The 9,679-nt window shown below is 32.3% G+C and overlaps 1 pseudogene; it reads left to right on the top strand.

Moving 5' to 3' along the window:
• LOC102592372 (DNA repair protein RAD16-like) overlaps positions 1-9,679 on the top strand; it is a 33,558-nt pseudogene that overhangs the window by 4,550 nt on the left and 19,329 nt on the right.

Below are 9,679 nucleotides of genomic sequence, written 5' to 3'. Positions count from 1 at the left end.
ATATAAACGATAGTATAAGTAACAATAACTGATAATTTAAGATATTTGTAAGGCATATAAAAATTCATGATTAAGAAAAAACTCATTCTCAAAATTTGAAAAGTGTCACATAAATTGGAATAATAGAGGATTAGTTAGAACTATTAGTTAGAACTATTTAAATACTCATTTAATCTTCTATTATTCCAATTTATGTGACACTTTTAGGATTTTGAGGATGAGTTTTTTCTTGATCATGAATTTTTATATGCCTTACAAATATCATAAATTATCAGTTATTTTTACTTATACTATCGTTTATATTATCAAAATATTTACAAATTCAAGCCTGAGTTTACGATCAGAATTTTAAAGTTTACTTTTGGACTGTTTTCACATATAAATAGGGACAAAATGAGTATTTAAAAGTTGTACTAAAATAAGAAATTTGGTCTTAGTAAAATGTTTTTGTTCTCAGGAGAAAAATGCAGTTTGAAGCTTACAATTGACATTAAAACCAATAGAGTTGTCTTTGCTGAAGGTGGAAAGGACTTGTTTTGTTTTCTTATGACCTTAGTTGAACTTCCAATTGCAATTTTTATGAACCACATTCAAACCAATAGAGTTGTCTCTATCCCAAATATATACCAAAGTGTTCAAAATCTAAATGATGCCTATATTCAATCCAATGAAACAAAGGATCAACTCCTCAGGTCAAGTGAACCAAAATCTTGGTCTCAAGCTTTGGAGTTAGTTCAAGGTAATTTCTACGTACTGTATAAGTTTCAATTAGTTGTGTTCAATTAGATGGATCCATGAATATCACTGCAAGAGATTCTGCAATTACAAGATTTACCAACGATCCAGATTGCATTATATTTCTTTTGAGGTTGAAAGCTGGAGGTCTTTCCCTGAATCTTACGGTGGCATCACACGTAAGGTTTTCCTTTCGTCTCTTTGTCAATAAATATTCTTCATTTCTTGTCAAATACCAAGGGATTTGAATCTATGTTGGATTCCTTCATCTCTTCAAGTTAAAACTATTTTTTTTTGGGATATTTTAACTTCATCTCTGTGCACCTAAAGAATAGATACATTTTGAACTAATAATATTTTGTTGAATGACCCAGACTACTTCCCTTGGCGTTTCACTTTCCTCTTGCACTTTGATAGGTTTTTTTTATGGATCCTTGGTGGAATGCTGTTGTGGAGAGGCAAGCCCAAGATAGAATCCATGGAATAGGGCAGTATAAACCAATCAGGTGTGTGCTTGTATTTATTCAACCAACTATACCAATCAAGGTATCCTATTCTTATTTTTATCATTTTTAGGATTGTGAGATTTGTGATTGAGAATGCAATCGAGGAGAGGATCTTAGAGTTGCAAGAGAAGAAAAAACTACTTTTTGAAGGGTAAGTTTATCCCAGTTCATTGTGCTAGTTGCATGTGTGTTCTTTCAATTTTTCTTCTTTACTCTGACATTCCCCCATTCTCTCTCTGGTGTGCTGATTGCCAAATATTTATGTTTTTTGTAGGACAGTCGGTGGTGCTTCTGAGGCATTGGAGTGTTGGAATTAATGCATCCACATAAATGTTTAGTATTCCAAAATTGTCTCTTAGTTTTTCAAGAAGTCCTTTAGGAGTTTGTAATACATGTATCTATTTAATTGTGATACATGTATGTAGTGATTTGTGCAAGACTTTTGGTTTTACATTGTACTACTATAAAATCTAGATGTAAATATTGATGATTCTAATCATCTCAAGTGGTCTTAAGTAGCCTATATAAAACTTGAGCATTCTCTAAAGATAGTATTCTCCTTCTATATTTCCTACAAATTGGTATCAGAGTAAGTTTTCATTCTTAATCTGGGTTAGGTGAAGAAAAAGTATGGCATCCAAAACTAATGAAGGTGTTGATTTTTCAGTTGTTCTTATTCCATATATTGATGGAACTGATTTTGAATACTGGAAGATAAGAATGAGAACACATCTAAAAGTTGAAGGTTTGTGGACTATTGTTGTAAATGGCTATGAAGAGCCAGAAAACGATGATGAACTTTCAGTAGTAGAGATGAAAAATCTTGAGGCTAAGTACTGTCAAGATGCAAAAGCCTTGAGCAAAATCCAAATGGGAGTCTCAAGAGCATATTTTTCAAAAATTGCTACTTATGAGACTACCAAGCAAGCTTGAGAGTCTTTGGAAATCGAAGTGTATGGTGACGAAAAGGTACGCACTATAAATATTAAACTATTAGAAGAGAGTTTCAAAACTTGAAGATGATAGAATCTGAAAGAATTCACAAGAGTCATGAATATTATTAATGAAATGAGAAATCATAGTGATACAATTTCTGATCGACAAGTTGTGGAAAAGATTCTAATTATTGTCACAGAAAAGTACGAGTACATTGTTCCTATAACAGAGTAGATGAAAGATCTTTCTAAGCTTTCTATCAAAGAGATAGTCAGATCATTTCGTGCACACGAGAAGCGAAGGTTTTTTTTGTGAAGATCAACCCAAAGAGACAGCTTTCCAGTCCAGAACAAATGAGAATTTTCAAAATGGATTTACAAAATCAAACTCAATTAGGAAGGAGATATTCAAAAGCACAAAGCAAGGTTGGTTGCTAGAGGCTTCACGCAAAAACCAGGTATTGATTTTTATGAAACTTTCTCTCCAGTTGCTCGTCTTGAGACAATTAGCACCGTAATTGTTGTTGCTGCACAAAAGAAATGGAAGATATTTCAACTTGATGTTAAATCTGCATTTCTTAATGGAAAACTTGATGAAGAGATTTATGTTGAGCAACCTCAAGGATTTTTTGTTCAAGGGGGAGAAGAGAAGGTATACACGCTAAAAAAAGCGCTTTATGGGCTGAAGCAAGCTCCAAGAGCCTGGCACAATGAAATTGATACATACTTTTTGAAAAATAATTTTCAGAGAAGTAAAATCGAAGCCACTTTGTATGTGAAGAAAGAACATGGTAGCATTATCATTGTTTGTCTCTATGTGGATGATCTGCTCTTTACAGAAAATGATGTGAAGATGATGCAAAAATTCAAGCAAGATATGATGCAAGCCTATTAAATGAGTGATCTTGGGTTATTTTTTGGGCATTGAAGTTTCTCAAGTGAAAAAAGGAATTTTTATTTCTCAAAAGAAGTATACGAAAAGTATTCTTCAAAAATTCAAAATGATGGATTGCAGGTTTGTGGCCATACCATTAGATGCAAATGAGAAGTTCAGAATAGATGATGGAGAAAAGAAAGATAATAGCTCACTTTGTAGGAGCTTGATTGGAAGTTTTCTATATCTTACTTTAACAAGGCCTGACATTATGTTTGCTGCTAGTTTATTATCCAAAATCATGCAAGAACCAATCCAAGTGCATTTTGGAGCTGCAAAGCATGTTCTACGCTACTTGCAAGGAACAATGGATTATGGGATAATGTACAAATTTGGTGGAGATTTGAACTTAATTGGTTATTCTGATAGTGATTGGGATGGAAGTATAGATGACATGAAGAGTACTTTGGTTATGCTTTCTTATTTGGATCAAGTATTTGTTCTTGGTTATCAAAAAAGCAAAATGTTGTTGCTCAATCCACTGCCTAAGCATAATATGTCTCAGCAGCTAAGGCTACTTCTTAAGCTATTTGGCTTAGGAGAATATTTGAAGACATTGGTGAAAAACAAAAAAGAGGGATTGTTCTGTATTGTGATAACAAATCAGCAATTGCAATTGCCAAGAATCCAGTCAACCATGAAAGATCAAAGAATATTTCCATCAAGTATCATTTTATCCGAGAAGCACAAGAGAAAGGCGAAATTCAATTGCATTATTGCCAAACAGGAGAATAGCTTGCTGACATCTTCACCAAAGTACTTCCTATAGAAAAATTTTGCTATCTTCGAGAACGCATTGGAGTTGTCAAGCAAATGAATTAAGGGGGAGTGCTGGAATTAATGCATCCACATAATTGTTTAGTATTCCAAAATTATCTCTTAGTTTTTTGAGAAGTCCTTTAGGAGTTTGTAATAAATGTATCTAGTTAATTGTGATACATGTATTTAGTTATTTGTGCAACACTTTTGGTTTACATTTTACTACTATAAATAGAGATGTAATTGATGATTCTAATCATCTCAAATGGCCTTAAGTAGCCTATATAAAACTTCAGCATTCTCTAAAGATAGTATTCTCCTTCTATATTTCCTACATAGAGAAATTAACAGATGTAGACTTGAGGTTCTTGTTTGTAACCTAAATCATTTTTTGTTATGTTACTTGGTTTAGCAAGAAAGATCATTTGATCATATTTAGTTTGTGTCTTGGAGGTTCTGGATGAGTTTCGGACGAACGAGTTGCATTCTAGTTAAATTTAAAGTTAAGAGTTGACCTTTGTCAAATAATTGACTTAACTAGCTCAGATTCATGATCTCAAAGTGCCAACATGTTTATATGATGAGTTTGGACTTGTCCACAAATTTTGATTTAATTTCAATGAGTTTTAGATGAATTGTGAACATTTTTGGTGCGTTGTCCTTTGCTTTAGTATTGAAATGTGACAACTGAAAGATCCATTTTTAATTATAGAGATCGAAAATTTATTTTGAGACTTCATCTGCTTGGGAATCCAAACATGAAATTGAGTTTTAATTAAATGAGGAGATCCATATCATTATTTAGGACTCATAGTAAAAATAAAACGGTGCATTTTGAAGGTCATATAAGGGTATTACGGTCTTTTTAGTAAAAATTAAATTGTTGGTTACAAAAGGTGTTGATGCAGACCTTTTGGATACCAGATTTTCTACTTTTAATGACAGAAAATGACACAATTTTTTAAATTTTTTTATGCCTGAACATTGTATTAAATTTCAAACCATGTTTGCTTGGTATCTTGAGCATATTTGAAGTTCTAGAGCTAAAAGCTGAGTGATTTTTATTGCAGAAAATTGAGGAATTTCGCTCTACATCTAGAAATCGTATTACTTTGATTTGGAGGTGATAAAGACTCAATTTTTTAAAATGAAATTTCATATTTGAGGTAGTTATATTATGGGTAAACCGATCTTGGTATCACATTTCTTATTTGTTGATTATTTCATCGTTCAGAAATGTGTACATGAAAATTAATAGTTATAGCCGAAATTAAGAAATCGTATTTTGATGATTTTGGGAATTTGAACTCAGTTTTGATGAAATTTAAGATTTGAGTTCCTACTGTATGGGTAATCTAAATTGTAATGAAAATCATTGTTTTCCCTTTAGCGCTTGGGGTTAAGTTGTTTGGCTCGGGATAAAAGTATAGCAATATGAGTGTCTACAAATTCGTTTTATCATCTAGATTTTGTATTTGACCAGATTGAGACTGTTCATAAGCTCTATGGAAGGGCAAGGCCATAAATTGACTTTTTAGGCGTTTAAGGCAAATTGAAGCTTTCTTTGACTCTTTTCAAAGTGTTAGTGTATTGATTGACTATGTAAATGGGCAATGGGTGATGGGTATCCCGTATAAATGAGATAACGAGCATTTATGCGAGTACTGATATCATGTTATTGGTAATGGATACTTTATTCGTGATTTGTTGTGTTATATGACTACGTGAACTTGATTTCTAGTTGTAGCATTGGTAAAAATGCTTGTGTTGTCACTAATATATAGGAAAGCGGTTGATATTTTAAAGATAGCATATGAAATGATTATTTGATTATTTTTTCATTGTCCTTCTTGCCTTGTTATTATTCTGGGCTGCTTTTGCTTATCTGTACTGAGGATTTGAATCCAATATATGGATTGTTGTTTTTAATTGGCATTTATATTTCATGTACTATATATTGATATTGAGGAAACAAAAGGATAAATCTTGGTAAAGGGTCAACCAGGATATTGACTTGTAAAGGATTATTGATATAGTATGTTGATCATAAAGGGCATTTCCTGGTATAGTATTGTCTTGTACGATATATAGATTTTGCGAGTCCCCCATGGGTCCTAGCTATCTACATTACGGAATTGAGTATATACATATTTTCTTAACAACTATTAGACATATGCAAACATCATCTCACACATAAGGATTTCCTTTCCTCTCTTTATCAATTAATATTCTTCATTTCTTGTCAGATACCAAGGGATTTGAATCTATGTTGGATTCCTTCATCTCTTCAGGTTAAAACTATTTTTCTGTTTGGGATGTTTTAATTTCATCTCAGTGCACCTAAATAATAGATACATTTTGAACTTATAATATTTCGTTGAATGACCCAGACTACTTTTGTTGATGTTTCACTCTCCTCTTGCAATTTGATAGGTTTTTTTGATGGATCCTTGGTGGAATGCTGCTGTGGAGAGGTAAGCCCAAGATAGAATCCATGAATAGGGCAGTATAAACCAATCAGGTGTGTGCTTGTATTTCTTCAACCAACTATACCAATCAAGGTAGCTTATTCTTATTTTTATCATTTCTAGGATTGTCAGATTTGTGATTGAGAATACAATCGAGGAGAGGATCTTAGAGTTGCAAGAGAAGAAAAAACTACTTTTTGAAGGGTAAGTTTCTCCAAGTTCATTGTGCTAGTTGCTTTTGTGTTCTTTCAATATTCCTCCTTTACTCTGACATTCTCCCCTTCTCTCTCTGGTGTGCTGATTGCCAAGTATTGATGTTTTTTGTAGGACGGTCGGTTGTGCTTCTGAGGCATTGGAGAAATTAACAGACTTGTAGTTCTTGTTTGTAACCTAAATCAATTTTTGTTCTGTTACTTGGTTTGGCAAGAAAGATCATTTAATAATATTTAGTTTGTGTCTTGGAGGTTCTGGATGAGTTTCGGACGAACGAGTTGCATTCTAGTTAAATTTAAAGTTAAGAGTTGACCTCTATCAAACAATTGACTTGACAAGCTCAGATTCATGATCTGAAAGTGTCAACATATTTATATGATGAGTTTGGACTTGTCCGTAAATTTTGATTTAATTTCAATGAGTTTTGGATGAATTGTGAACATTTTTGGTGCTGTCTTTTGTTTAAGCATTAAAATGTGACGACTGAAAGATCTATTTTCAATTATAGAGATCAAAAATTTATTTTGAGACTTCATCTCCTTGGGAATTCGAACATGCAATTGAATTTCAATTAAATGAGGACATCCATATCATTATTTAGGACTCATAGTAAAAATAAATTGGTGCATTTCGACGGTTGTATAAGGATATTATGGTGTTTTTAGTGAAAATTAAATTGTTGGTTGCAATAAGGTGTTTGTGCAGACCTTTTGGATACCAGAATTTTCTACTTTTAATGATAGAAAATGACACATTTTTTTAAAATTTTGTTTTTATGCCTAAACATTGTATTAAATTTCAAACCATGTTTGCTTGGTATTTGAGCATATATGAAGTTCTAGAGCTAAAAATTGAGTGATTTTTATCATAGAAAATTGAGGAATTTCGCTCTACATCTAGAAATTGTATTACTTTAATTTGGAGGTGATAAAGACTCATTTTTTTAAATGAAATTTCACATTTGAGGTACTTATATTATGGGTAAACCGATCTTGGTATCAAGTTTTTTATTTGTTGATTATTCCATCGTTCAGAAATGCGTAAGAACATGAGAATTAAAAGTTATAGCCGAAATTAAGAAATCTTTTTTTGAGGATTTTGGGGTCAATTTGAACTCAGTTTGATGAAATTTAAGATTTGAGTTCTATTGTATGGGTAATCTAAATTGTAATGAAAATCATTGTTTTTCCCTTTGGAGCTCGGGGTTAACTTGTTTGGCCGGGGATAAAAGTATGGCAATATGAGTGTCTACAAACTCGTTTTATCATCTAGATAATGTATTTGACTATGCAACCTAAGGAATTACAAACGATAATTCCCAAACATCAACACAAACCTCCCAAGGTATGTGTTCCCAAGTCTTCGAGTTATCCCAACTTGAAGACAACACTCCTAATTTAGTTTATAAAACATTGAACTAAAGATACATCAATACTACTACTCGATAGATACATCAATACTACTACTCGATAAAAACCTCCTAATATATAAACGTTGTAATAGGACTTGGTTCTTCAATGTGTTCATTCAGCCTACTGGTAGCACTTGTGAAGTCAATTTTTTAATTGCCCTTTTGGCTCTATAAGTGCACAAATATTATAGACAACTTCACCTCTAATTAAGCACAATTCTTCATAGAGTTATTATTCACTTGGAACTCCCCATTCACTTGAACTCTTTTGAATTAGAGTTCTACTTCAAGTGAGACTCCTTCTTCAATTCAAGCTCCTTGCTTCTTTAGACTCTTTCCTTAAAACAAATTCATTTATTCTTTTGTGTTATAGTCGAACTCCAACTCTTCAGTTCAACACTCATTTGAAAAGTTCTACTTCAAGTGAAATTCCTTCTTCAGTTCAAACTCCTTGCCTCTTTAGACTCCCTCTTCAAATCAAACTCATTGATTCTTTCTCTTCAATTCACCACTTGTTTGTTTTCTTTTGCTTTATCACGGAATTAACATTATCCATTTCTTGATTTTTGCACTTATTTTGAAAGTTTTCCCCAATTCAACTGTCTGTGACAATGCACCTTTGCACCATGTTGACTAACACGTTTCATCTTTCTTTATCAATCATCAAAACTACATAAATCCCAATAAATTTCCCCTTTTTGATGATGAAAAATCTCTTATCTTTGTGCATTCAAACAACTTTACTTGTAGACACTGAAGCATGAAATAGGTTAGTCAATGGGTTGTAAACACTGCACAACTCTTATCTTCTCCCTTTTGGCATCATTGAAAAGTTATGTCAACCCTGTAACATACTAGCTAGAGAGATTAGTTAAACAATCGATGACCACTGGGGCTGTCACCAAGACAGTCAGATAATGGCTTCATGCAACATAATAATGTAATATAAAGAGCAAAACATGATTCATTAATAAAGAAATAGATAATCATTCTCTTAAATTGTCCGATCATCTATCTATATCTATATCTATATCTATCTATCTTCTATATTACCTTAAAAGCATGAACTCCTAACTTGAATGTTAAATTACTATAATATCCCTAAATTAGGTTGTGACTTTTTTGATGAGTTGTGACTTTTCCGATAAGTTGTGACTTTTTACAGAGGGTTGTGATTTTTGATGAGTTGTGACTTTTCTAAGAGTTGTGACTTTTTCAATAAGTTGTGACTTTTCCAAAGAGTTGTGACTTTTTCAATAAGTTGTGAATTTTCCAAAGTATTGTGACTTCTCTAAAAGGTCATGATTTTTCAGATAAAACACAAAAAACATTTGTTCATACTATCCTTTGTTGACTATAAATAGAGGGACTTCTTCTCATTTTTTCAACCACAATTTTTTCTAATCTTCTACCCTTCTTCTTCTTGCATTTTAATTTTTTTTGTGTGATTTATTGTCGTTGAGTGAGTTCGAAGTTTAACGGAATATGAGGTACCACTATTCTGATGAAGTAAGTCGTTCTATCCTAAGAGGGTATATTCCATAACCTCGAGTACTTGAGGTAAATAATTTTGATGATATGATACTTATTTTTTCTTAATATATACATTAGTATGTAATGTTCCAATATACAAAGTTAAAATGATGTAGTCTAAATTCATTTATTTTTGTTAACAATTTCTCTTGTGATATAGATATATGCTTCTGAATATCTTTTCC

Source organism: Solanum tuberosum, unplaced genomic scaffold (assembly GCF_000226075.1).
Source record: "Solanum tuberosum cultivar DM 1-3 516 R44 unplaced genomic scaffold, SolTub_3.0 scf00236, whole genome shotgun sequence".
NCBI classification, from domain to species: domain Eukaryota; kingdom Viridiplantae; phylum Streptophyta; class Magnoliopsida; order Solanales; family Solanaceae; genus Solanum; species Solanum tuberosum.
This window is presented reverse-complemented; position numbering and strand designations above follow the sequence as displayed.